Source organism: Hyla sarda, chromosome 2 (genome assembly GCF_029499605.1).
Source record: "Hyla sarda isolate aHylSar1 chromosome 2, aHylSar1.hap1, whole genome shotgun sequence".
NCBI classification, from domain to species: domain Eukaryota; kingdom Metazoa; phylum Chordata; class Amphibia; order Anura; family Hylidae; genus Hyla; species Hyla sarda.
The window spans coordinates 164,432,902-164,457,957 of record NC_079190.1 but is presented as its reverse complement, the minus strand read 5'-3'; the positions used below and the strand labels follow the sequence as shown (position 1 = coordinate 164,457,957).

The window sequence follows — 25,056 nt, the reverse complement described above, 5'->3', positions numbered from 1 at the left end:
TTTTAAAACAGAGGTCTGAGTCTGTTTCCATGGTATGCAATGAAAAGATCTAAGAATTCGATTTCATGATCGCATGTCTTGGCAGAGAGAGTGAAACCCAAGGTATTGGTGACTAAATTAATCTCAAAACTTTGGTTAATAAAGGTTTCTTATAATAACCTTCAAATAACTATATTAGGACATCTTTGTGTTAAATGCTCTCAATTGAAGACTGTGGCCTAATTGATTTCAAAACTTTCATAATTGCTGTATCGGCTTGTGGGCCACAATTATGTCTGCGCTAGAATTTGCACCAAGAGATTTATTAAAATCTGTGTAGAGAAAAAGTAGTGAAGTTTCCCATAGCAACCAATCAGATTGCTTCTTTCCTTTTTTCACATTCAAATGCTTTATTTAATTAGCAAGGAAAAACTGTGGGTACAGAAAGGAAGCTGGGAGGGGGGGCATAAAATTACATGTCAAGAGAAGAGGGGCCAACTAAATGTCCTCCATGAACAAGGTATACAAATACAGGGAGACATATTAGTCTGTCAAGTAAGAAAATATTTAAGCAGTGCATAAGTGGAGTAAAATACGACAAAGGCAAGAATGGTGTCAATTAGTGGCTGCTCTTGGTGGGTAACATAACACCATGCTCATGTCCGTACTAAGAATAAACATGTTACCCAAAGCTAAGACAATAGCAACAAAAAGAATCTGTAAGCAGAAAAGAGGTATGGAGAGAAGGAGTAAAAGACATGAAAGAGAAATGGTGCGCAGAGGAGAGAAATTCCAGGTGAGAAAATGGCGTCGGTTGCCTAGCAACTCTACGGCTGGAGAGAGGGAGCAGCGCGTCGCGATCACTGAAGATTGTCCCATCACAGCCCCAGTAGCAGCCCGACGCGGAGGACCACGTGACCGCCAAAGCACGTGACACATGCAGAGGACCCGTGGAGACATTCAGGAATCAATACGCCGGTTCCTAGTGCCACTCACAGAGGAGAAAGCAGGACGCCAGCATGTCATCAAGGCAGAGTCGCAAATATACATCCGCAGCATCACCAGGTGGGAAAACAAGAGCTGCAGCACAGAAAACATAAAGAGCAGGGGTCAAGGAGAGGATTTAGGACAAACATAAAATCTGGTAATAAAACTGAAAAGGGGAAAAGAAATAGTAACCAGGGGATAGAGGAGGAAAAAGTATGCGAACTAGAAGACAGTACCCTGGATCAAAAGGAGGAGGGGGGAGGTGCAAAAAGACGCTCTGCAGGTAAAGTTACTAAGCCCTGAAGGTAACCTAGATAAAAAAAGGGCATAATAGCAGGAATGCAGGAGTAGAAGGGGTACAAAGCACACCGCAGGAGGATACCAATAATAAGGGTCAATATCCATTACAGGAGCCGCAAGTAGATACGATCCCCCCCCCCCCCCCATACAATAGACCACCCCCAGGTTAAGCTAATAAAGCTATTCTTTGTTGTAGATTGATCCACATTTCTTTCTTTTTTTATTCTCATATACATTAATAAGGATACAGTGTTAGGCAGAGGTGTACTTATAACAATTTTATAGACAAATGATACTATTTACAGTCGCGCGGGGGGCGCAAAATTTTTTCTTCTTCCTAGTTGGGGGCATGGCAGAAAATAATTGAGAAGCACTGGTGTAGGGTGACACGTAAAGGATCCGCAGCATATTTTACACTGCGGATCTCCGATAAGCTGTTTTTCCTTTTCAGCGTCTAAAAGTCGTAAAGCTTACAATTTTCCACTTACCAGTCCCATATAAGGGCTTTGTTTTTGTGCTACCAACTGTACATTGTAGTGACCACTCATTTTATCACTAAATCTACTGCTAAAAGATAAAAAAAATTTTGTGGAAAAAAATGGAAAAATAAAAGAAGCAATTTAGCAAATTTTGCTGTCTTTAGTTTCCAGGCAGTGCACTTTTTTCGCATCGGGTGACAACCCATCCACCCTCCTCAGAAATATGAAAAAAATATTAAAAACCTACTATGCCGCACCATGAATATCCATACTCTGGAAGCTTTTTTGTTTAATTTTGAGCCCGCATTTTGTGACGTTGGTGGGCGGAGTCTTGCGTCGCTGCACTGAGGCCGGAGTTTACGTCAGGAAGGAAGGCAGCGCAGCACCAACAGGCACACAAACAATAGTGAGGCCACAAAAAACGGCTCGGTACGTTACCCACCCCAAAATGTGTATGTAGCTGTATTACTATGTATGTTTCTTTTTTGTTAAGGAAAAATGTTAGTGCTCCATATGGGTTATTTTCATAGTCTGTAAAAATTCTTAAACAATTATTTTGTGCCTTATTCTATTTTAACACAATATTCATTTTAAAATGTTGTGGGTACGCCAGCATGTACATGTCCTAAAATTAACAAGGTGTGCAGTGTGTATTTTCAACCTTAAAATTCATGTATTAGTTATATAATTATTTTTTTCTATAATTAACATTAACATTAAATAGGTATTCCCGTGGGAAAACCTTTTATTTTATTTATTTATTTTTTTAAATCAACTGGTGCCAGAAAGTTAAACAGATTTGTAAATCACTTCTATACAAAAATCTTTATCCTTCCAGTACTTTTATGTGGCTGTATACTAAAGAGAAATCCAAAAAAGAAATGCATTTCCTCTGATGTCATGACCACAGTGCTCTCTGCTGACATCTCTGTCCATGTTAGGAACTGTCCAGAGCAGCATATGTTTGCTATGGGGTTTTTCTCCTACTCTGGACAGTTCCTAAAATGGACAGCAGAGGTCAGCAGAGAGCACTGTGGTCATGACATCAGAGGAAATGCTTATTTTTAGGGGCTGTATACTAAAGAGAAATCCAAAAAAGTACTGGAAGGGTTAAGATTTACAAATAGTGATAGTGATTTACAAATCTGTTTAACTTTCTGGCACCAGTTGATTTAAAAAAGAAAAGTTTTCCATGGGAGTATGCCTTTAATATAGTAGCTTTGTTTCATGATGCAGAACAAGAACAGTTGTTAAAGTGGGTGTTAATGTCCTTATCTGCAGACGTATGCACTTTCTATAAGCCAGGTTGGATCTGGAATACATATGCCACTTTTAACCCCTTAACAACGCAGGACATATATTTACGTCCTGCATCGGCTCCCGCGATATGAAGCGGGGTCGTGATGCGACCCCGCATCACATCGCGTCGGTCCCAGCGCTCATCAACGGGCGGGACCCGCGGCTAATACCACACATCGCCGATTGCGGCAATGTGCGGTATTAATCCTTTAGAAGCGGCGGTCAAAGCTGACCGCCGCTTCTAAAGTGAAAGTGAAACTATCCCGGCTAGTCAGTCGGGCTGTTCGGGACCTCTGCGGTGAAATCGCGGCCTCCCGAACAGCTTACAGGACACCGGGAGGGCCCTTACCTGCCTCCTCGGTGTCCGATCGACGAATGACTGCTCCGTGCCTGAGATCCAGGCAGGAGCAGTCAAGCGCCGATAACACTGATCACAGGCGTGTTAATACACGCCAGTGATCAGCATGAGAGATCAGTGTGTGCAGTGTTATCGGTCCCTATGGGACCGATAACACTGCAAAAAAAAAAAGTGTTAAGGTCATTTAACCCCTACCCTAATAAAAGTTTGAATCACCCCCCTTTTCCCATAAAAGAAATAAAACGGTGTAAATAAAAAAATAAACATACATATATGGTATCGTCGCGTGCGTAAATGTCCAAACTATGAAAATATATAATTAATTAAACTACACGGTCAATGGCGTATGCGCAAAAAAATTCCAAAGTCCAAAAAAGCGTATTTTTGGTCACTTTTTATACCATTAAAAAATTTATAAAAAGTGATCAAAAAGTCAGATCAAAACATAAATCATACCGATAAAAACTTCAGATCACGGCGCAAAAAATTAGTCCTCAAACCGCCCTGTACGTGGAAAAATAAAAAAGTTATAGGGGTCAGAAGATGACATTTTTAAACGTATACATTTTCCTGCATGTAGTTATGATTTTTTCCAGAAGTACGACAAAATCAAATCTATATAAATAGGGTATCATTTTAACCATATGGACCTACAGAATAATGATATGGTGTCATTTTTACCGAAATATGCACTGAGTAGAAACAGAAGCCCCCAAAAGTTACAAAATGGCGTTTTTTCTTCGATTTTGTCGCACAATTATTTTTTTCCCGTTTCGCTGTGAATTTTGGGGTAAAATGACTAATGTCACTGCAAAGTAGAATTGGTGATGCAAAAAATAAGCCATAATAGGGATTTTTAGGTGTAAAATTGAAAGGGTTATGATTTTTAAAAGGTAAGGAGGAAAAAACGAAAGTGCAAAAACTGAAAAACCCTGAGTCCTTAAGGGGTTAAATAGAGATGCAACTTATTTTTCTTCATAATTAGCACCTATCGCATTTTATAAATACATGACCACTGCAAAGTAAAAAAGATAAAAATATTACTACGTGAGCAGATTTCAGAAATGTACTTTTGAATAAGCAAAAATCATAAAGTCGCAGCATGTATAGAAAAGTCGCATTTGCGCAAGTATGTGCAACTTTTTTACGCAAAAAAAAATCTACTACGGAACTTGATAAATCTCCATCAAGGTGAGTATATCAGGGTAATTATCTGCCCTCTGTCTGTGATACTCACACAGGGAGCACTTCTTTTATGTCTTGTGACTCTGTCAAAGCCTTTTTGATGGTATACAACAAAGTATAGTTTTTATGACAGTCAAGAGCAAATATAGTATGGACATATGCTACTGTGTTACAGTATAGTTGCCTATGTATGATTATACATTCAGCGGCAGAATTTTACACACTATACTCCAAACACAGAGTGAATTAAACCTAAGCTATAAATTCCCTGTAGAATCTTTTGCTCTAAACTGCTTTAATAAAGGAAACTACCTAAATGGCATAATTTTTTGTGATTTGCTTCAGTTCAAAGCCCATTAGAACATAATCTCATGTATGCGCTTCTAATGAGTGTTTAAATGGCTATTTGGCTGTAGATATTAAAACTCATGTATTTGAAGGTCTTTTTGGCGAGACTAAGTGTTCTTTTTTTCTTCTCGTTTTTTGGTAATGTGCCTGAAGTGTTTTGGGCCATCTACATCTGTATGTTTACTGTATGCCTTTCATTAAGGCATATTATTTAGTCTAATTGCATTTGATCATGATATGTTTGGCAAGTTTGCATATGGTTATTTATCACAGAGATATACTGCTACATTTTTACTTTGTAGCTGCTCCTGCTTATGTATCACATTTCATTCTGAACTCTTCAATTATCAGGAAGGTTTTTTAGGTCAGTAGAAGCAATATCAGAAAAAAACAGCTATTGTTTGCAAACACTTGTATTCGGTACAGAAAAGACTTATGTCATCCTACTTTATTTTATCTTTTATCTTTACTTTATTTTGTGTTTTCTTTGTAAATATATAATTGTTTATATCCAGAGGCTTTACCCCTTGAGGACCAGACTAGCCTTAACCCCTTAAGGACATGGCCCATTTTGGCCTTAAAGGGGTACTTCAGTGGAAAAAATATTTTTTTTTAATTAACTGGTACCAGAAAGGTAAACATATTTGTAAATTACTTTTATTTAAAAATCGTAATCCTTCCAGTACTTATCAGCTGCTGTATGCTTTACAGGAAGTTCTTTTCTTTTTGAATTTCCTTTGTCTGACCACAGTGTTCTCTGATGACACCTCTGTCCATGTCAGGAACTGTCCAGAGCAGGAGAGGTTTGCTATGGGGATTTGCTCCTACTCGGGACAGTTCCTAAAATGGACAGAGGTGTCAGCACAGAGGACTGTGGTCAGACAGAAAAGAAATTCAAAAAGAAAATAACTTTCTCTGGAGAATAATGCAGCTGATAAGTACTGGAAGGATTACATTTTTTTAATTGAAGTAATTTACAAATCTGTTTAAAGGACAAATGTAGTGGTACACTTTTCTATATGCCCGTGCCTCAAAAATAAACAAAATAAACTCATACATACCTTCCTACGAGCCCCCGTTGGTCCAGCACAAGCCTCACAGTCTGGCAGTGCTGACGTCATTCCACTTCCTGGGGACGGGGACGCCGCAGAGCCGTCGGCGTATCACCGGCCGTAGCGATGTCTTGCCCCGGCCTGTGATAGGCTGAGCCCGCTGTCATGTAAAAAGCCAGCCAGAGCTCCTTACATGACAGTGGGCACAGCCTATCACAGTACTACAGTTGTCCTTTAACTTTCTGGCACCAGTTGATTAAAAATAAATTTTTTCTAGCAGAGTACTGCGTTAATGCTTTAGTTACTGTAGTCTGCAAATTGATATTAAAAATATCCTAGATATGAACAAGCCTCAAAATTTACTGGGAGCTTGGTCTCTGTTTAAGTCAAGTAGCGTACTATGACCACATATGGGATATTTTTATTTATTTTAAACCTTTAGAATTAGGAGAATAAATATTGAGTTGCATTTATCTGTCAACACCTGCTGTGTTACAGATAAAATTATTAAAATGTAAAATATGCAAAAGTAAGAATAAGATGTATATTTATGGGAAATAAACTTCATAAATATAATTTTGTATACTTTGAGGGGTGTAATTTTTTTAATTGATTGATTTATGGGGTCAGCTACATATGAGACATTTCATAAGGAATAAATGCCTATCATTTCTCTGCACCTGAAACAAGTCCAGTAACCAAAATTTAAAAAGAAAAGACAGTGGGAAGGGGTTAAAGCAAAAAGGGGGACACCATAGACATTGGACATGAGAGAGAAAGAGAGAAGAACATAAGGGCAAGCAAGAAGGAAGTCAACGAGGAAGGTCCAGAGAAGAAGAGGGTGTAGACGGGGGAACCGCCACCAGTGTCATCTAGTGAGGGTGAGGGTGAGGGTGGCGGGAGGCGCTAGCGGGGATATTATCCGTACAGCATTGAGACAGAGACAGCAAATGGTATGTAGGAGAGTCAGTGAATTGTGACCAGGGTGCCCAACGGATTAGGGATTGCTGTAACACTCACGTTTCTGAAGACAGAAACCCCTGTGGATGTGGATCTGCTGGAACTGTGTTGCAGATAACTTGGACCATACCAGTAAGCGGAGTCTAAGGTGCCGCTGGTTTTCACCAGAGCCCGCCGCAAAGCGTAATGGACTTGCTGCTGCAGGTGACACCCAGGGTGCTACCCCTGGCACGGCTCGACCACACAGGCGGCTGAGGAGATGCGAGGCACAAGAGGTATATGGCAGCTCGTAGTCTGGATAGCAGAAGTTCAGGGCAGGCGGCACATAAGTGTAGTCTAGATGTAGCAGGAGGTCAGTAGGCAGGCAGCAGAGAAGCAAGGTCGAGTCACAAAGCAAGAGATCAGATACATGGCAAGGCCATAACAGGAATGCTTTCTCTCATGCTCAAGGCAACAAAGATCTAGCAGAAAACTGAGGAGGGTGGAGGAATTTATAAATGAGTCACAGGTCGATTACACTAATGAGCATACTGGCCCTTTAAATCTCAAAGCTCTGGCGCATGCGCGCCCTAGGGGACAGGGACACGCACGCTGGAGCAGAGGAGCGGAGGCAGGAGAAACACCAGAGAGTGACGGACTGGGGCTACAGCAGGTAAGGGTACCATGCGCTCACGGCCAGCGTGTCCGGCCGGAGTGCATAACGTAGAAGTACCCCCCCCTTTGGTCTCCCCCCTCCTTTTATGAGAGAGAAAACTCCTGAGAAGGTTACGGTCCCTCAGGACCCTCCCAGTCATCCCAAATTTTTTTTTACCTCTCACAGTTTTTGTAGCAATAATCTGTTTAACTTTGTAGATGTCAGAAGAGCCAGAGATAGGTGTGGGGACAAGATTCTTCTGAGAGAACCAGTTTATGATAAGAGGCTTGAGGAGAGAGACGTGGAAGGAATTGGGAATTGTTACGCCTAGCGCTCCGGGTCCCCTCTCCTCCCCGGAGCGCTCACGGCGTCTTTCTCCCTGCAGCGCCCCGGTCAGTCCCGCTGACCGGGAGCGCTGCACTGTCATGGCCATCGGGGATGCGATTCGCACAGCGGGACGCGCCCGCTCGCGAATCGCATCCCAGGTCACTTACCCGTCCCGGTCCCCTGCTGTCATGTGCTGGCGCGCGCGGCTCCGCTCTCTAGGGCGCGCGCGCGCCAGCTCTCTGAGACTTAAAGGGCCAGTGCACCAATGATTGGTGCCTGGCCCAATTAGCTTAATTGGCTTCCATCTGCTCCCTGGCTATATCTGATCTCCTCCCTTGCACTCCCTTGCCGGATCTTGTTGCCTTGTGCCAGTGAAAGCGTTTTGTGTGTCCAAAGCCTGTGTACCAGAACTTCTGCTATCCACCCTGACTACGAACCTTGCCGCCTGCCCCCAACCTTCTGCTACGTCCGACCTTGCTTCTGTCTACTCCCTTGTACCGCGCCTATCTTCAGCAGTCAGAGAGGTTGAGCCGTTGCTAGTGGATACGACCTGGTCACTACCGCCGCAGCAAGACCATCCCGCTTTGCGGCGGGCTCTGGTGAAAACCAGTAGTGACTTAGAACCGGTCCACTAGCACGGTCCTCGCCAACCCCTCTCTGGCACAGAGGATCCACCTCCTGCCAGCCGGCATCGTGACAGGAATATGTAACGTAGCAGGTAGATGGAATTTGTAGGAGACAGGATTGATCTTTTGTAGAATCTGGAAGATACCAAGGTAGCGGGGACCGAGCTTGTAACAGGGGATCTTGAAGCGGATGAACTTGGATGAAAGCCACACCATGTCACCAGGAGAGAAGGACGGAGGAGGTATTCTACTTTTATCAGCTTGTTCCTTCATGCGTGAAGAAGCTTGGAATAATGACTGTAGGGGGCTGTTGCCAGATGGTGGAGAAGTCATGGACCAGCTCATCAACAGCAGGCACACCGGAGGAGACTGGGAGAGGAAGAGGAGAACCGAGATGGAGTCCGTAGACAACAAAAAAGGGGGACGACCTCGTGGACACGAAATCCTTATGATTATAAGAGAATTCAGCCCAGGGAAGAAGGTCAACTCAATCATCTTGGCGAGCTTAAACGAAATGCTGAACATAAGTCTCAAGGATTTGATTAACCCTCTCCACCTGACCATTGGAGTGAGGGTGGTAGGCCGAGGAGAAGTCCAGATTGATGTCCAGACGGTTATAAAGGGCTCACCAGAACTTAGAGGCAAACTGCACACCTCGATCCGAAACGATATGCTGAGGAAGACCATGTAAATGAATGCAACCAAAAGTACTTTGCCAGCTGCGGGGCAGAAGGAAGACCTGGTAGAGGAATGAAATGAGCCATCTTGGAAAACCGATCTACAACGACCCAGATGACAGTGTTATTATGAGATGGTGGCAAATCGGTGATGAAATCCATGGCGATATGGGACCAGGGAGTCTCTGGAATGGGTAAAGGCTGTAAGAGTCCTGCAGGTCTCTGTCGAGGAGTTTTGTCACGGGCACATGTTTCACAGGATCAAACAAAATCAGAAACATCACATTCAAGATGGGGCCACCAGTAGTTTTGGGAAAGTAGAGTCTTGCGTATTCCATGATGTCCTGCTGTCAAGGAAGAATTACCCCATTTCAGGACCTTGCGTCTCAATCTAGCGGGCACAAAGGATTTTCCCAGAGGAACTTGCTGAATCTCGGCAGGAGCAGCAGGAATCGAACGTTCAGGAGGAATAATATTCCTAGGCGTGGAGTCCTAACCAATGACGTCAGAGGACCTGGAGAGAGCATCAGCCCTGATGTTCTTGTCGGCTGGATAAAAGAAAAGAACAGTGACCATCTTGCCTGGCGGGGTTCAAACGCTGAGCAGACTGAAGGGATAGTAGATTCTTATGGTCGGAGTAGATGCTGACCGGATGAGAAGAACCTTCCAATAAATGTTGCCATTCCTCCAAAGCTAGCTTGATAGCGACGAGTTCACGATCTCCAATGGAGTAATTCCTCTCAGCAGGAGAGAATGTCTTTGAGAAGAACCCACAAGTTACACTCTTGCCCGTTTTTCTGAGTGAGAACGGCACCCGCTCCAATAAATGAGGCATCAGCCTCCAAAGCAAATGGCCTCTCCGGATCAGGTCTTGTAAGCAAGGGGAGCAGAGGCAAACGCAGACTTTAAACGGGAGAATGCCTCTTTAGCCTCTTGAGGCCAAGATTTAGGATTAGATGCCTTCTTAGTGAGAGCCACAATAGGAGCAACCAAGGATGAAAAATGGGGGATAAACTGACGATAAAAGTTAGCGAATCCCAGAAAGCTTTGGATAGCACGTGGGCCCAAAGGGCGAGACCAATCCAATACTCCAGACAACTTATCTGGATCCATCTGCAGGCCCTGATGAGAGACATTGTAGCCAAGTAACAGAAGACTAGATTTCTCTAGTAGGCATTTCTCCAGTTTGGCATAGAGATGATTCTTCAGTAATCGCTGAAGAACAAGAGGAACATGAGTATGATGCTCCTCTAGGTTGGAAGAGAAGATCAGGATGTCATATAGGTATACGACAACACAGGTGTAGAGAAGATCACGGAAGATGTCATTGACAAACTCTTGAAAAACGGCTGGAGCATTGCAGAGACCAAAAGGCATTACAAGATGCGCAAAATTACCGTCACAAGTATTGAAGGCCGTTTTCCATTCATCTCCCTTGCGGATACGAAAGAGGTTTTAAGTCCAACTTAGAGAAGACCTTGGCACCACGTAGACGGTCAAAAAGTTCTGACATAAGAGGTAGAGGGTAATGTTCTTGACCTTGATTTTGTTAAGTCCCCTGTAGTAAATGCATGGACGGAGTGAGCCATCCTTCTTCCCTACAAAGAAGAAACCTGCTCCAGCAGGAGAAGAGGACTTACGGATAAATCCCTTTTGGACATTCTCCTGGATATACTCAGCCATGGCTTTGGTCTCAGGAACTGATAGAGGGTATATCCTTCCATGTGGAGGAGTGGTACCAGGCAGAAGATCAATAAGGGAGTCGTAAGGACGATCTGGAGGCAGCAGAGACAGCCTTGGTAAGGTGGTGGCAGGCCAGGTAAAGGAGGAAGACAAGAAACAACTTTACGCAGGTTGGAGGCAAAAATTTTGACAGGATTGTCCCCAGCGACTTATTTCTCCAGTTCTCCAATCCAGTTGCGGGGAATGGCGTTGCAGCCAAGGAAGACCAAGAAAAATCTCAGAAGTACAGTGTGGCAGAACATAGAATTCAATCTTTTCTTTATGCGATACTCCCACTTGCATGATGAGAGATTCAGTATGGAAGTGTACCTTACAGTCCTGATTTTGTCCATTAACAGAGGAGATGAACAAGGGCTTGGCAATCCGGGTAAGGGGAAGATGATACTTGTGGACTAAAGCAGCATCAATAAAGTCACCTGCTGATCCAGAATCCAAAAATGCTGTAGCGCTGAAGGAAGACTTGGCTGAAGCGAAGACTTGTACAGGAATATTTAAGCATGGAGAGGTAGTATTCACACCCAGGGACGCCTCTCCCACATACCCTAGGTGCGGGCAAACTGTACAGTCCTTGAGAAAGTGCTTCGGGCTAGCACAGTACAAACACAAATTCTCATTGCATTGTCGCAATCTCTTCTGTTGCGTAAGACAAGACCGATCTCCTTGTATAACCTCGTAGGCAAGCTGCAGGAAACTTAAGAGTTCGACGTTGAAACACGGGTGTCAGGCGTGCAGGTTCCCTCTCTAAGCGCAATTCCTCCTCTCTCAGCAAAATGCACATCAATGCATGTGGCCAAGTGGATAAGCTCTGTCAAAGAAGATGGAGGATCACGTGCTGCAAGGGCATCTTTAATACTGCTTGACAGTCCTTTTTTGAATGTGGCACACAAGACCTCATCATTCCAGGCAAGTTCAGAGGCTAGAATGCGGAATTGAACCGCGTAGTCACCAACAGTAGAATTCCCTTGATAGAGGTTCAGCAACGCTGTCTCAGCTGAAGAGGCACGTGCAGGTTCCTCAAAGACACTGCGAAATTGGAGTATATTGGATCACCACGGTACCAAAGGGGTGTAGCCCAAGCCAGGGCTTTTCCAGACAGTAGACTAATGACAAAGGCCACCTTACTATGTTCCATCAGAAACAGTTTAGACATGAGCTAGGGCTGGGCGGTATGACCAAATATGTGTATCATGGTATTTTTGTAACTTATGGCAGTTCCACGGTATATAACGGTATTTCTATCACCCCCAACCCCCCAAATCATGTTACCCGCCAGTGCTGTTCTGCTCCCCCCCCCCAAATTCATGTTACCCGCCAGCACTGTTCTGCTCCCCCCCACCAAATCATGTTACCCGCCAGCGGTGTTCTGCTCCCTCCCAATCAATTATCAGCCCAGTGGGGTACTATTCACATATGTCACCCGCAAGCACTGCCCTCCCCCTCTTTGCTGCGGGCCGCTGCAACTCTATACTGTACGTCAGCATACGGCTGTCCGGGCATGCTGGGAGTTGTATTTTTGCAACAGCTGGAGGTCCGCAGGTTGGAGACCACTGCTGTACGTTGTAGCCCTATGCCCGGACTGCAAAAGATAAACAAAATAAACTTTAACTTACCTACGTCGGTGAAGCAGAGAAGCGGAGGCAGGAGAAACACCCGGAGAGTGACGGACTGGGGCTACAGCAGGTAAGGGGACCATGCTCTCACGGCCAGTGTTTGCAGCCGGAGCGTATAATGTAACAATTGCTCAGTAGTACCAAACGATGCTGCCACACATTCCTCTATACTATGAATAAAGTGCACCTCTCTGAACCAGTCTGTGATCGTGGGGGGGGGGGGGGGGGGGAACACTGATTTCCAGCGTCTAGGTATGACTCTTCGGGCAGCCGCTAGTAGAATACAAATCAGACCCTTTATCAACGTCCTAATCGTACCTGGTAACATGGTGAGCAGAAAGGCCTGTGGGGTACGGGGCAGAGACCCCCGTGACCCTGAGCACGACATTGAGGACCCCTGTCCAAAAGGGAAGGAGAGCCGGGCAATCCAACCATACATGGTACATCGTCCCAGGAGCCTCGCCACACCTCCAACAAACCTCCGGCACCGTCGGGACAGGAGCTTGTAGTTTGTCTCCTGTATTTGGACAGACACTGATGTCTTGTGGCATAGGACAGCAGCCTTCTCCCAGTCCTGTTGCCCAAAGATGCAGCTCAGCTCCCGGGACCTTCACACCCTATAAGCCGGAGGGGATGAAGAAGCACTACTGAGGAGAAGAGAATAAATCTCCGAGATTAGGTGAGTAGGAGGCGCCGAGGCCACACAAAGGCTTTCGAAAGGGAGGGGTTCCCTATGAAGGATCAAGGGTTGTCTCCAGGTATGATAGAAGTGGGTTAGTTGGGTATATTGCCAAGAGTACGTTGGCAGTGGAGTCAAACCCTCCAGGATCTCCACGAGAGGCCTGAGGGAGGTAGCATGTAGGACCTGAGCAAAACAAAATGTCACCCCCTTAAGTCTCCCCAGGAAAGAGCCAGAGATACATCCCGGTGTAAAGTCGGGGTTATCACATATCGGAACTAAGGGCCCACCAGATCTTTCCAGTCCAGCCCAAATAAGGAAACGGTGGCACACTCTGAGCACTATTCGTGCACCCCAGAGAAGTTGCATGTCGCTGTCCAATGGGACTGCCTAGTCCAGGGAAGAGTTGTAAGAGGGATGGGGGATAGGAGATCCTTGAGACTGACCCACAGCTTCGATCGGGAGTTATGGAACCAATCCAAGATTCGGGAACATGCAGCAGCTAAATAGTAAAGATAGGGATCCGACAGTGCCAGTCAGCCATCTTTTTTAGTTCTAACAAGAGTCGAGCGTGCGAGCCTGTGTCCCGAGGAGCCCCAAACATTTCATAAAAAGTCGTGACAGAGATTGGAAGAAGGTCCAAGGTAGAAAGACAGGAAGAGTCTGATAAAGGTAGAGGAGATGGGGAAACAGGTTCATTATCCAGGAGAAGTCCCTACGGTCCCATTTATGGAGATCAGTGCGGAAAGTAGAAAGAAGGGGAACAAAGTTAAGGTCAAAAATACGTGTGAGGTCACTTGGTACCTGAACCCCCAAATACTTGAAGGAAGAAATGTCAACATAATTTAGACATATTGTAAATGAGAATTAAGAAACAATCTTTTGTGGCATGAAGATCTTACGTATAAGCTATATCAAAGTAGGAAAAGACTTCACTGAAATATAGTAGCACACCAATGAATCATCCAATCAAATTTTATTAACCCCTTAACCGCCGCTTCTAAAGTGAAACTGAAAGTATCCCGGCTGCTCAGTCGGGCTGTTCGGGACCGCCACGGTGAAATCGCGGCGTCCCGAACAGCTGATCGGACACCGGGAGGCCCCTTACCTGCCTCCTCGGTGTCCGATCGACGAATGACTGCTCCGTGCCTGAGATCCAGGCAGGAGCAGTCAAGCGCCGATAATGCTGATCACAGGCGTGTTAATACACGCCAGTGATCAGCATAGGAGATCAGTGTGTGCAGTGTTATAGGTCCCTATGGGACCTATAACACTGCAAAAAAAATGTAAAAAAAAAAGTGTTAATAAAGGTCATTTAACCCCTTCCCTAATAAAAGTTTGAATCACCCCCCTTTTCCCATAAAAAAATAAAACAGTGTAAAATAAATAAATAAATAAACATATGTGGTATCGCCGCGTGCGTAAATGTCCGAACTATAAAAATATATAATTAAGCCGTACGGTCAATGGCGTACGCGCAAAAAAATTCCAAAGTCCAAAAAAGCGTATTTTGGTCACTTTTTATATCATTAAAAAAAATGAATAAAAAGTGATCAAAAAGTCCGATCAAAACAAAAATCATACCGATAAAAACTTCAGATCACGGCGCAAAAAATGAGTCCTCATACCGCCCCGTACGTGGAAAAATAAAAAAGTTATAGGGGTCAGAAGATGACATTTTTAAACGTATAAATTTTCCTGCATGTAGTTATGATTTTTTCCAGAAGTACGACAAAATCAAACCTATATAAGTAGGGTATCATTTTAACCGTATGGACCTACAGAATAATGATAAGGTGTAATTTTTACCAAAATATGCACTGCGTAGAAACGGAAGCCCCCAAAAGTTACAAAATGGCGTTTTTTTTTTATTTTGTCGCACAATGATTTATTTTTCCGTTTCGCCGTGCATTTTTGGGTAAAATGACTGTCACTGCAAAGTAGAATTGGTGACGCAAAAAATAAGCCATAATATGGATTTTTAGGTGGAAAATTGAAAATTGATTTTTAAAAGGTAAGGAGGAAAAAACGAAAGTGCAAAAACGGAAAAACCCTGAGACAAAAAAAAAATCTATCAAAAAGGACCAATGACACACATAGTTTAGTAATTAGTGACAAAAAAAACACATTAAAAACATTTAAAATACTGGCTCACAGAAGCCAATTGCACAACCTAGGAGCGGGGCCATGAACCCCCTCACCTAAAACTGACTGTCCTCATGCACTATGAATAGAGTCAATAATAGATACACACTGACCTAAACTCCAATCTGTATGTGTATATGCAATACAGTACTTGAATATAAAATATAAATCGTAAAGTGCAAGATGGTTAACCTCTTCAGGACACAGGGCGTATGGATACGCCCTGCATTCCGAGTCCTTAAGGACCGAGGGCGTATCCATACGCCTGTGGGAAATCCGGTCCCCACCGCTAGCCGGTTGGGGACCGGAGCCGGATGCCTGCTGAAATCATTCAGCAGGCACCCTGGCACATCGCCCAGGGGGGTCCTGAGACCCCCCCATGTCGGCGATCGGAGAAAATCGCATGTCAATTCAGAAATGCGATTTTCTCCAATTCCGGGCTGATCGGGTCTCTGGTGACCCGATCACCCGGAAAATAGGGCTGATCGGAGCTGTCAGCAACAGCCCCGATCAGCCTAAAGCATAGGAGTGAGGTCGCAAAGCTGCGATCTCCTCCTATCCCCTGCCATTACTCAGAACGGAGTTCTGACCAATGGCAGCGCAGGACTGGGGGTTGCCATGGCAACCCCCCGTTCTGCCCACCCCTGGATGTCGAGGGGCTCTGGGAAGAAGATGGAGGCCGTACCTGCAGGAGAAGATGCCTGGGGACCTGGGATCTTCTCTGGAGCCTGCTGGATCTTTGCTCAGGTAGGGAATCAACAGTGGGGGGGGGGGATTGAAAGTGAAAGTAAATCGATCTTTACTGTGGCAACCACTAGGGGGGCCAAACTGCAATTCCCAGCATGCCCAGACAGCCAAAGGCTGTCTGGACATGCTGGGAGTTGTAGTTTTGCAACATCTGGAGGGTCACAGTTTGGAGACCACTGTTACAGTGGTGCCCAAACAGTAGCCCTCCAGATGTTGCCAAACTACAACTCTCAGCATGCCTCGACTGCCCAGGCATGCTGGGAGTTGTAGTTCTGTAACATCTGTCCCTTCAGATTTAGCAATTTTCATGACATTTTTGAAAATTGCTGCTCTACTTTTGAAGCGCTCTAATTTTTTCAAAAAGCCAAAGTATGTCCATTTTATGATGCAAACATAAAGTGGACATATTGTATTTGTGAAGAAAAATTAAATTTATTTTGAATATCCATTTTCCTTACAATTAGAGAGCTTCAAAGTTAGAAAAAATGCAACATTTTCTAAATTTTCATGAAATTTTGGTATTTTTCACCAAAAAAGGATGCAATTAACGCCGAAAATTTACCACCAAAATAAAGTAGAATATGTCACGAAAAAACAATCTCAGAATATTCGGTAAAAGCGTTTTTGCGTTATTAATTCGTAAAGTGACGGTGGTCATAATTGCGAAAAAGGGCTCAGTCCTTAAGGTGAAAAAGGGCTGCGTCCTTAAGGGGTTAAAGGAGTACTCTGGAGCAAAGTTATTTTATGGCATTGCACAGCTATCAAGAAGTTATATAAGAAAGTCAATTACCTCTGTAGTCTCACTGCACGCATCCCTGACTTTTGCGATATCCGGAAGTATAGCCTGTCTGCCAGAATTATGAATTTCGTTCAGCCGACTGCAGCCATCTTGTAACGAAACGTCACCGCTCTCATAGTCCTCCCCACTCTCAGCCAGCCCCTCTCGCCACGATCCGGTCTCTCCCATCCTTTGCATATTCATCTGGTCTTCGTTTGCACAGCCGTCATAGGATGGGCTGTGCAAACGCGTCAGAATACCCTGCGCCTATCAGTGCGATCGGGCCGCGCATGTGCACATACCATCTCCCCGGAATCGGACATGTGATTACTGTAGGCCAATGATATCCCTGATAGTTACTCTGGTGTAACTATCAGGGATATTCTACAAACTACTTAGTAACTTTTGTAGCGTAGCCTCAATTCAGAGCGCATGCGCTACTTGAATACAGTAAAAGTAATCCATTACAAACTTCTCAGGCACCACGGGAGATGTAGCTATGAGAGCAATGTGTGCCTGCATAGCTATATCTCCACTGGGTGCCGAGTGCAGCGGCGGAGCTCCCTTTCATTTGTGCGGGGGAATGGAGGGGGAGGGAGACAAAGATGATAGGGGAGGGTTTAGGGGCATGGGCGGCAACGGGGAGGGGCGTTTTTATAAAAATTATTAGGGAGGGGAGAGCAGGAGGGAGGGGAGGGGTTGAGGAGGAAGGAGGCACGGAGAGACCGGAAATTGTAGCAATGCAGCATGGGGGATGACTGATTTTTACGTCATCCTCCACACCACCATGACCAGGAAGTGGCAGAAAATACGGGGCCTCGCATCGGGAGAATGGCAGCACCGATTTCAGAAATAAGTACATGCGCAGAGAGGTACAGCCATGGGGAACATTTGGGGGAGTATAAAGTTCAAAATCAGAGTACTCCTTTAATACAATATACTATATAAAGTGACCAATGACTATGTAATACAAATAGACCTACTATAATAAGGAAATAAATCACAATAGTAGTTGCATACACCTAAGATTCATGTTCTAATACTGGCATATCAAGATTCCCATAGTCAGAAGCAAGCGTCTCAGACTGGAGTAATAATAATGCATCGGATAATGCACCAAATAAGGGAGGACGGGATCACCGAGAACCCCATGTGTTCTGTTGTCTTACTGGCAACTTCCTCTGGGGTGTCCTAGAAGCCGAGAATTTTAAATTTAGAAGTATGTAACTTGTTTTTCAACAAAATAAAGTTTAAAATAAATAAATGAATAAATAAATCCCTGTATTATAAAAAATACCGTATTTATCGGGGTATACCATGCACCGGCCTATAACACGCACCCTCATTTTACCAAGGATATTTGGGTAAAAAAAGTTTTTTACCAAAATATCCTTGGTAAAATGAGGGTGCGTGTGTGTGCATGCGTATACCCCGATACACCCCCAGGAAAGGCAGAGGGAGAGGGGCCGTCGCTGCCCGCTTCTCTCCCCCTGCCTTACCTGGGGTCTAGAGCCCTGCTGCCGGCCCTTCTCTCCCCCTGGCTATCGGTGCGGCGCCGCTGCCCCGTTGCCTCCCGCATCCCCGGTTGTATAATTACCTGTTGCCAGGGTCAGGTCCACACTGCTTCAGGCTTCCGGTGTGCGTCCCATGCGTCGTTGCTATGCACTGCACGGCGCGGCACAATGACGAGTGAAGTCATTGCGTCTCGCAGCACATAGCAACGACGCAGGGGACGCACACCATAGGGCTGAAGCAGCGCGGACCTGGCAACAGGTACTTATACAACCGGGGATGGGGGAGGCAACGGGGCAGCGGCACCGGCAATGGGTGCCGCTGCCCCTTCTCTCCCCCTGGCTATCGGCACCGCTGCCCCATTGCACCGATAGTCAGGGGGAGAGAACGGGCAGCGGCACCGATAGTCAGGGGGAGAGAAGGGCCGGCAGCAGGGCTCTAGACCCCAGGACAGGCAGGGGCAGAGAAGCCGGCAGCGGTGGCGGTCTCTGCACCTGCAAAGCCGCTGCAGTTCATTGATTTAAAGCGCCCGCTTTAAATCATTGAACTGCAGCGGCTTATCGGCGTATAACACGCAGGTAGACTATAGGCAAAAAATTTTAGCCTAAAAAGTGAGTGTTATACGTCGATAAATACGGTAATAAATGAAACCTATACATGATAGCTATTGCCACGTTCATAATGACTTGTCCTATAAACTATAGTGTTAACCCCTTGAGGACCAAGCCCATTTTGACCTTAACCAGTTGCCAACGAAGGACGAGCCGACTGGAGCTCGCGTCATACCGCGCGGCCCCCAGCTGATTCCTATAGCTGGGGGCCGGCATTAATAGCCGACATGCGATTGCCGTGGCCGGCTATTAACCCTCTAGATAGCCACTGTCAAAGTTGACAGCGGTGTCTAAAGGAACATTTAAACGCTCCCTGGTGGTCCAGTGGGGTGGATCGCCCCCCCCCCCCCCCCGCAGCGCGATCGCTGGGGGGCGATCCACTGTGGAGGTAGCCGGAGGGCTTACCTCTCCTGCTGCGGCGGATCCTGCGCTCTGAATGATAAAGCCTGGCAGGGCCAGGCTTTATCAATCGAGCGCAGAGCACACAGATCAATGTGGTTGTATGTAACCATATTGAACTGTATGAGGAATCTAATGATTCCTCCTAAAAGTCCCCTAAGGGGACGAAAAGTGTAAAAAATTAAAATAAAAAAAAAGTTTAAAAACACACACATTAACCCCTTCCTTATTAAAAGTTTAAATCGCCCCCCTTTTCCCAGAGTACATATAAAAATTATTCCATATAAAAAATATGTAACCAGAATAAAAATAAACATATGTGGTATCGCCAGCGTGCGTAAATGTCCGAACTATGAAAAAAATATATAGTTAATTAAACTGCACGGTCTATGGCGTACGCAAAAGAGAATTCCAAAGTCCAAAATAGCGTATTTTTGGTCACTTTTTAGATCATGAAAAAATGAATAAAAAGTGATCAAAAAGCCAGATCAATACAAAAATGGAACCACTAAAAACTTCAGACCATGGCACAGTTATAGGGGTCAGAAGATGACAATTTTAAATGTATATATTTTTCTGCAAGTAGTTATGATTTTTTCCAGAAGTGCGACAAAATCAAACCTATATCAGTAGGGTATCATTTTAATCGTATGGACTTACAGAATAAAGAGAAAGTGTCATTTTTACCGAAAAATGTACTGCGTAGAAACGGTAGGCCCCCAAACTTACAAAATGGTGTTCTTCTTCAATTTTGTCGCACAATGATTTTTTTTCCTGTTTCGCTGTCGATTTTTGGGTAAAATGATTGATGTCATTACAAAGTAGAATTGGTGGTGCAAAAAATAAGCCAACATATGGATTTTTAGTTGCAAAATTGAAAGGGTTATGATTTTTAAAAGGTAAGGAGGAAAAAACGAAAGTGCAAAAACGGAAAAACCCTGCGTCCTTAAGGGGTTAAGATCCAGGCCATTTTTCATTTTTGCATCTTTGTTTTTTCCTCCTCTCCTTTTAAAATCCATAACACTTTTTTTTATTTTTTTCCCCCTACAGACCCATATGAGGGCTTGTTTTTTGCACAAACAATTTTACTTTGTAATGACATCTTTTATTTTACCATAAAGTGTATAGTGCAACCAAAACAATATTATTTGCAGACATAAATTTATAAGAAAACTGCAAATTTGCAACTTTTGGGGGGTTTCGTTTTTAGACAGTGCACTTTATGATAAAATGATACCTTATTTTCTGTAGGTTAATACGATTAAAATGATACCCAATTTATATAGTTTTTTTTTATTATTGTACTGTGTTTAAAAAAAAAGTTAGCATTTTTTTTTTTAAGTTGGTATGCATAAAATTGTCATTTTCTGACCACTATAACTTTTTTATTTTTCCATATATGGGGATGTATGCTCCATGATCTTTAGTTTTTATCGGTACCATTGTTTTGATGTGAGCTTTTGGTCGCTTTTTAAAAAAAAAAATCCCAATATATGATGTAATAAAAAATCTGTATTTTTGGTGTTTGGTATTTTTTTACATTTACGGTGTGGGATTATAAACATTATATTTTAGTAGTTTGGACATTTACGCACGCGGCAATACCAAGTATGTAAATTTTTTTCTTTTGTAATATTAGAAAATAAGGGGATTTTATATAATTTTAGAAACTCTTATTTATTTTACACATTTTAAGTCCCCATAGGGGACTTTTATATGCAATCATTAGAATGCATGTACTGTGTAATTCTATTCCTATGGCATAGCATTATAAAGTGTGATTGGCGATCCACTGATATAGCCAGGCTACATAATTGAATCGGCGATCGGGAGGCAGGTAAGGGAACCCTCCTCCACTGTTTTAGCTCACAGAACCCCCGTGATGTGATCCACTGAGTTGCCGACATCTTTTAATTTCACTTTAGATGCTGTGATTGGCATTGATCATGGCCTCTAAAGGGTTAAAAATTGGTCCTGGCATCTAAAGGGATAAAAGCCACTGCCCTTCATAAGCAGTGAGTGTCGTCTACTGATAGTAGCCGACACTCACTGCTTTGACGCGGGCGTAGCTCCTGTGCTCACTTCAAAGTGGCTTAAGGATTCAGGGGGTACAGGTACACCCTTGGTCCTTAAGTACCAGGATGCAAGGGTGTACCTGTATGCCCTTGGTCCTCAACAAGTTAATCATCCCACATAGTAAATGTCATACAAGAAAAATAAAAAAAAACAACAAAGGGCAAAAATTGCTCATTTGGTCCAAAAAGTGGATGAAAAAGGTTCAGCAGGTAGCATTTATGACACAAATGGTACCTATACAAAGTAAAGCGAGTCCTGCAACAAAATAAGCCCTCACATAATGGCATCAGATAAAAAAGGCTGTCAGAACACGGGAAAAAACAAATTTATTGTGAAAAGGAAATCGAACATAAAAAGCTATATAAATTGGGTATCACAAATGTTGAACCAACCAACAGAATAAAGATAACATTTTTACCACACAGTGAATCCCATAAAAATAGTATTTTAAAACACCAGAAATTTTCACCTTTTGCACAATATTTTGGCCTTCTCAATAAAAAAAATGCATGTATGAACAAAAATGTAAAATATAGAAAGACTTTTTTTTTTACTTTTGTGGGTACATAATATGAGAAAGAAGAAAATTGACAACTTAAACCAAATACCTCAGAAATGTAAAAAATTGTATTTGTCCAGAATGACAAAAAAAATTATCTTAATGTCCTGTCCTAAAGGGGTTAACCTGCATTCATACTAGTCAATTACTGATAGCTTGGAAATGAAAATGATCATGATGATAATTTGCCATCATAAAGGCCATGACATATTCAGAATTTTGCAGTGAAATTTGTACAACATGGAGGAGATTTATGAAAACCTGTGTAGAGGAATAGCGGTGCAGTTACCCATAGCTACCACTCAGATTGCTTCTTTAATTTTTTATAGGCTTCTTCTAAAATGAAAGAAGCAATCTGATTGGTTGCTATGGGCAACTGCACCACTTTCCCTCTACACAGGTTTTAATAAATTACCCCCCTTCCTACCCCGTATGAACAATACTGAAAATCTCCGTGCATTCATTACATGTCGATTTAGCTGATTTTGCTGCATATTTGACCACTGATAGTACCAACTGCAGTTTTTGAATGTGTAAACCCAGTTTATTACCACTACTACATGCTCCATGTTGCTTTCAGTGTTTGGCTATGTTCACATGGCGGAATTTACTGCACATTAGGTTCAATGAATTTCCATTGTCCCATTCAGACAGCAGAATTTCCACCACAGAAATTCCACATTCCACAAAAATATGTCCATTGTTATAATTTTGCTGAATTTCAGGTGGAATCACATTGAACTCAATGGGGCTTGAATTTTGGCAGAATTATGTGTTTAAAGAATTTAGAATTCTGCCATAATTCTGCCATAATTCTGCCACAGTGCCATTCAGTAAGCTTTGAACAGAACGGAATTAATGCAAAATTCTGTCGAACATAGCTTTTGGCTAAAATTGCGCATGCTTCTTTTAAAGGATTTTTGCTGTAGTTTTATAAGAAACAGTTTAGGAGGAATGCAACTGGATAGAGGAAAAGTGTCTGATCGCGCGTGTGTGTATGTGGGGGGGGGGGGGGGTCTGGTGGGGGGGGGGTGTCTGGTGGGGGGATGGGGTCCTGGCTGCTAGGAGCCCCACGATCTCCTGCCTGGCACCCCGGTTATCTGCATTCACGGAGCGATCTCTGCTCTTTGCCGATTAATGGTAAACACAAACAAAAGCTTTGGATAGGGGATAAGCTGTCTTGTACCGGAGTACCCCTATTATTCTCTATACTTACATGATTGTTACATGTTTTGTGATTTATCTGTTGACTACTTCCTTGGATGTCTCTTACTGTATCCAACACTGCACATGCACAGTGAAAACTGATTACATCAAGCACATGTTTAGATACAAAAGACTATGCTGTCTGTATCTCTGCACAGTGGCGTAGCTATACAGGTCGCAACGGTCGCCATGGCGACCGGGCCCGTTAGCCAGGGGCCTGCAGGGCCCCCCTCGCCACAATCACATGACGGCACCATATGACAGCCGCTGCTACCGGACCTGTCCGTCCGGCAGCAGCGGAGTATGTGTAAGAACGAAGAAGAACCTGGTGACCACCGGCGTCATTATCCCACCCCTGCCTTTACGCCGCATTGTGAGTGGACTGTGGAGGAGTAGGGGCAGGGCATGTACGACGCCAACAGGAAGCCCTGCCTCTCTCCTTCCGGCTTCCGCAGTGAGTGACTGCCCGATCGTTCCGCTGTGACTGCCCGCTCGTTCCGCTGTGACTGCCCGCTCGTTCCGCAGTGACTGTGCTTGGCCGCCTGCAGGACCCTGTCCCTGAATCACAGCCTGGTAATCCTCCCGGCTCCCGCAGCGGCAGGACCGTTTGTCCGTCCTCTTCCCCTCTCTCCTTGTCCTCCGCTTTCCCTCCCTTATGGCAGCATGGCTATGAAGTTAGCGCAGGAACTCCTGGCTAACTTCATAGTAGTGCTGCTAGTAGTTGCGCATAGTGACATTATCCTCTGACATCAGATGCCAATGTTTTCCAACCAGGGTGCCTTCAGCTGTTTTAAAACTACAACTCTCAGCATACCTGGACAGCCAGAGGCTGTCTGGGCATGCTGGGAGTTGTAGTTTTGCAACAGCTGGAGGTGCCATGGTTGGAAAACACTGGCTTACAGTAAATGTCTTAAATAAGTTCTCCAGGATGCACAAATTGTCAGACTGCAGACAGTAAAATAATACATATACACACCTGCCTTCGCTCCCCTGGTGCTTCCAGTAACCCGCTCCAGCCTCCGCCGCGATTCTTTTCCTGGTTGCCGGTGGTCGATAAGTCATACTGCACTCAGCCAATCACTGGCAGCAGCGAAGTCCCGCCTCGGCCAGCGTTAGGCTGAGCGGCAGTGTGACTCACCGACCACCAGCAACCAGGAAAAGGATCGCGGCAGAGGCTGGAGCGGGTTACTGGAAGCACCAGGAGAGCGAAGGCAGGTATGTATATGAATTTTTTTACTCTCTGCAGTCTGACAATTTGTGCATCCTGGAGAACTTATTTAAGTTAGAGAAAAAAATATATATTGTGGAAACCTCACTCAATAGAGTGCCTCCTGCTGTTTTCCCCCCTGTGTGCTGCTCACAACAGCAATCTGACAGTAACAATCAGCCACACAGGGACCTGCGAGTCACCGTGGGCACATACTGTGTACTCTGAAACATCATGGAGTGGCTCGTAGCGGCAGATTGCTGCTGTAAACAGGACACGGGGAAAACAGCTGGAGGCACACTATAGGGTCAGGTCATTAACGGATCAGCAGAGTAACATACACTACTGATCTGTTACATGTGACCCTACCCTACTCAAATGTGCGTATTTTTGCTGCAGATTTGCTTCAGCAGATTTTGCTGCCCATTGACTTCAATGGGTAGCAAAATCTACCACAGCAAATCTGCAAATGTGCGATTTGTGGGCTGCACACGTTCAGCCATCCTGAATAATGGTATCTGCTTGTTCAGGAGGTGATCATAGAATTTGGGGTCCGGATGCAGCGTGTGTATG

General features: G+C 44.3%; 1 long non-coding RNA gene across 1 annotated transcript in view; it reads right to left on the bottom strand.

Annotated features, from left to right (window-relative positions):
• The window catches only part of LOC130355499 (uncharacterized), a 77,600-nt gene that overhangs the window by 41,653 nt on the left and 10,891 nt on the right, over nucleotides 1-25,056 (bottom strand). The gene's annotated exons all lie outside the window — the stretch shown is intronic.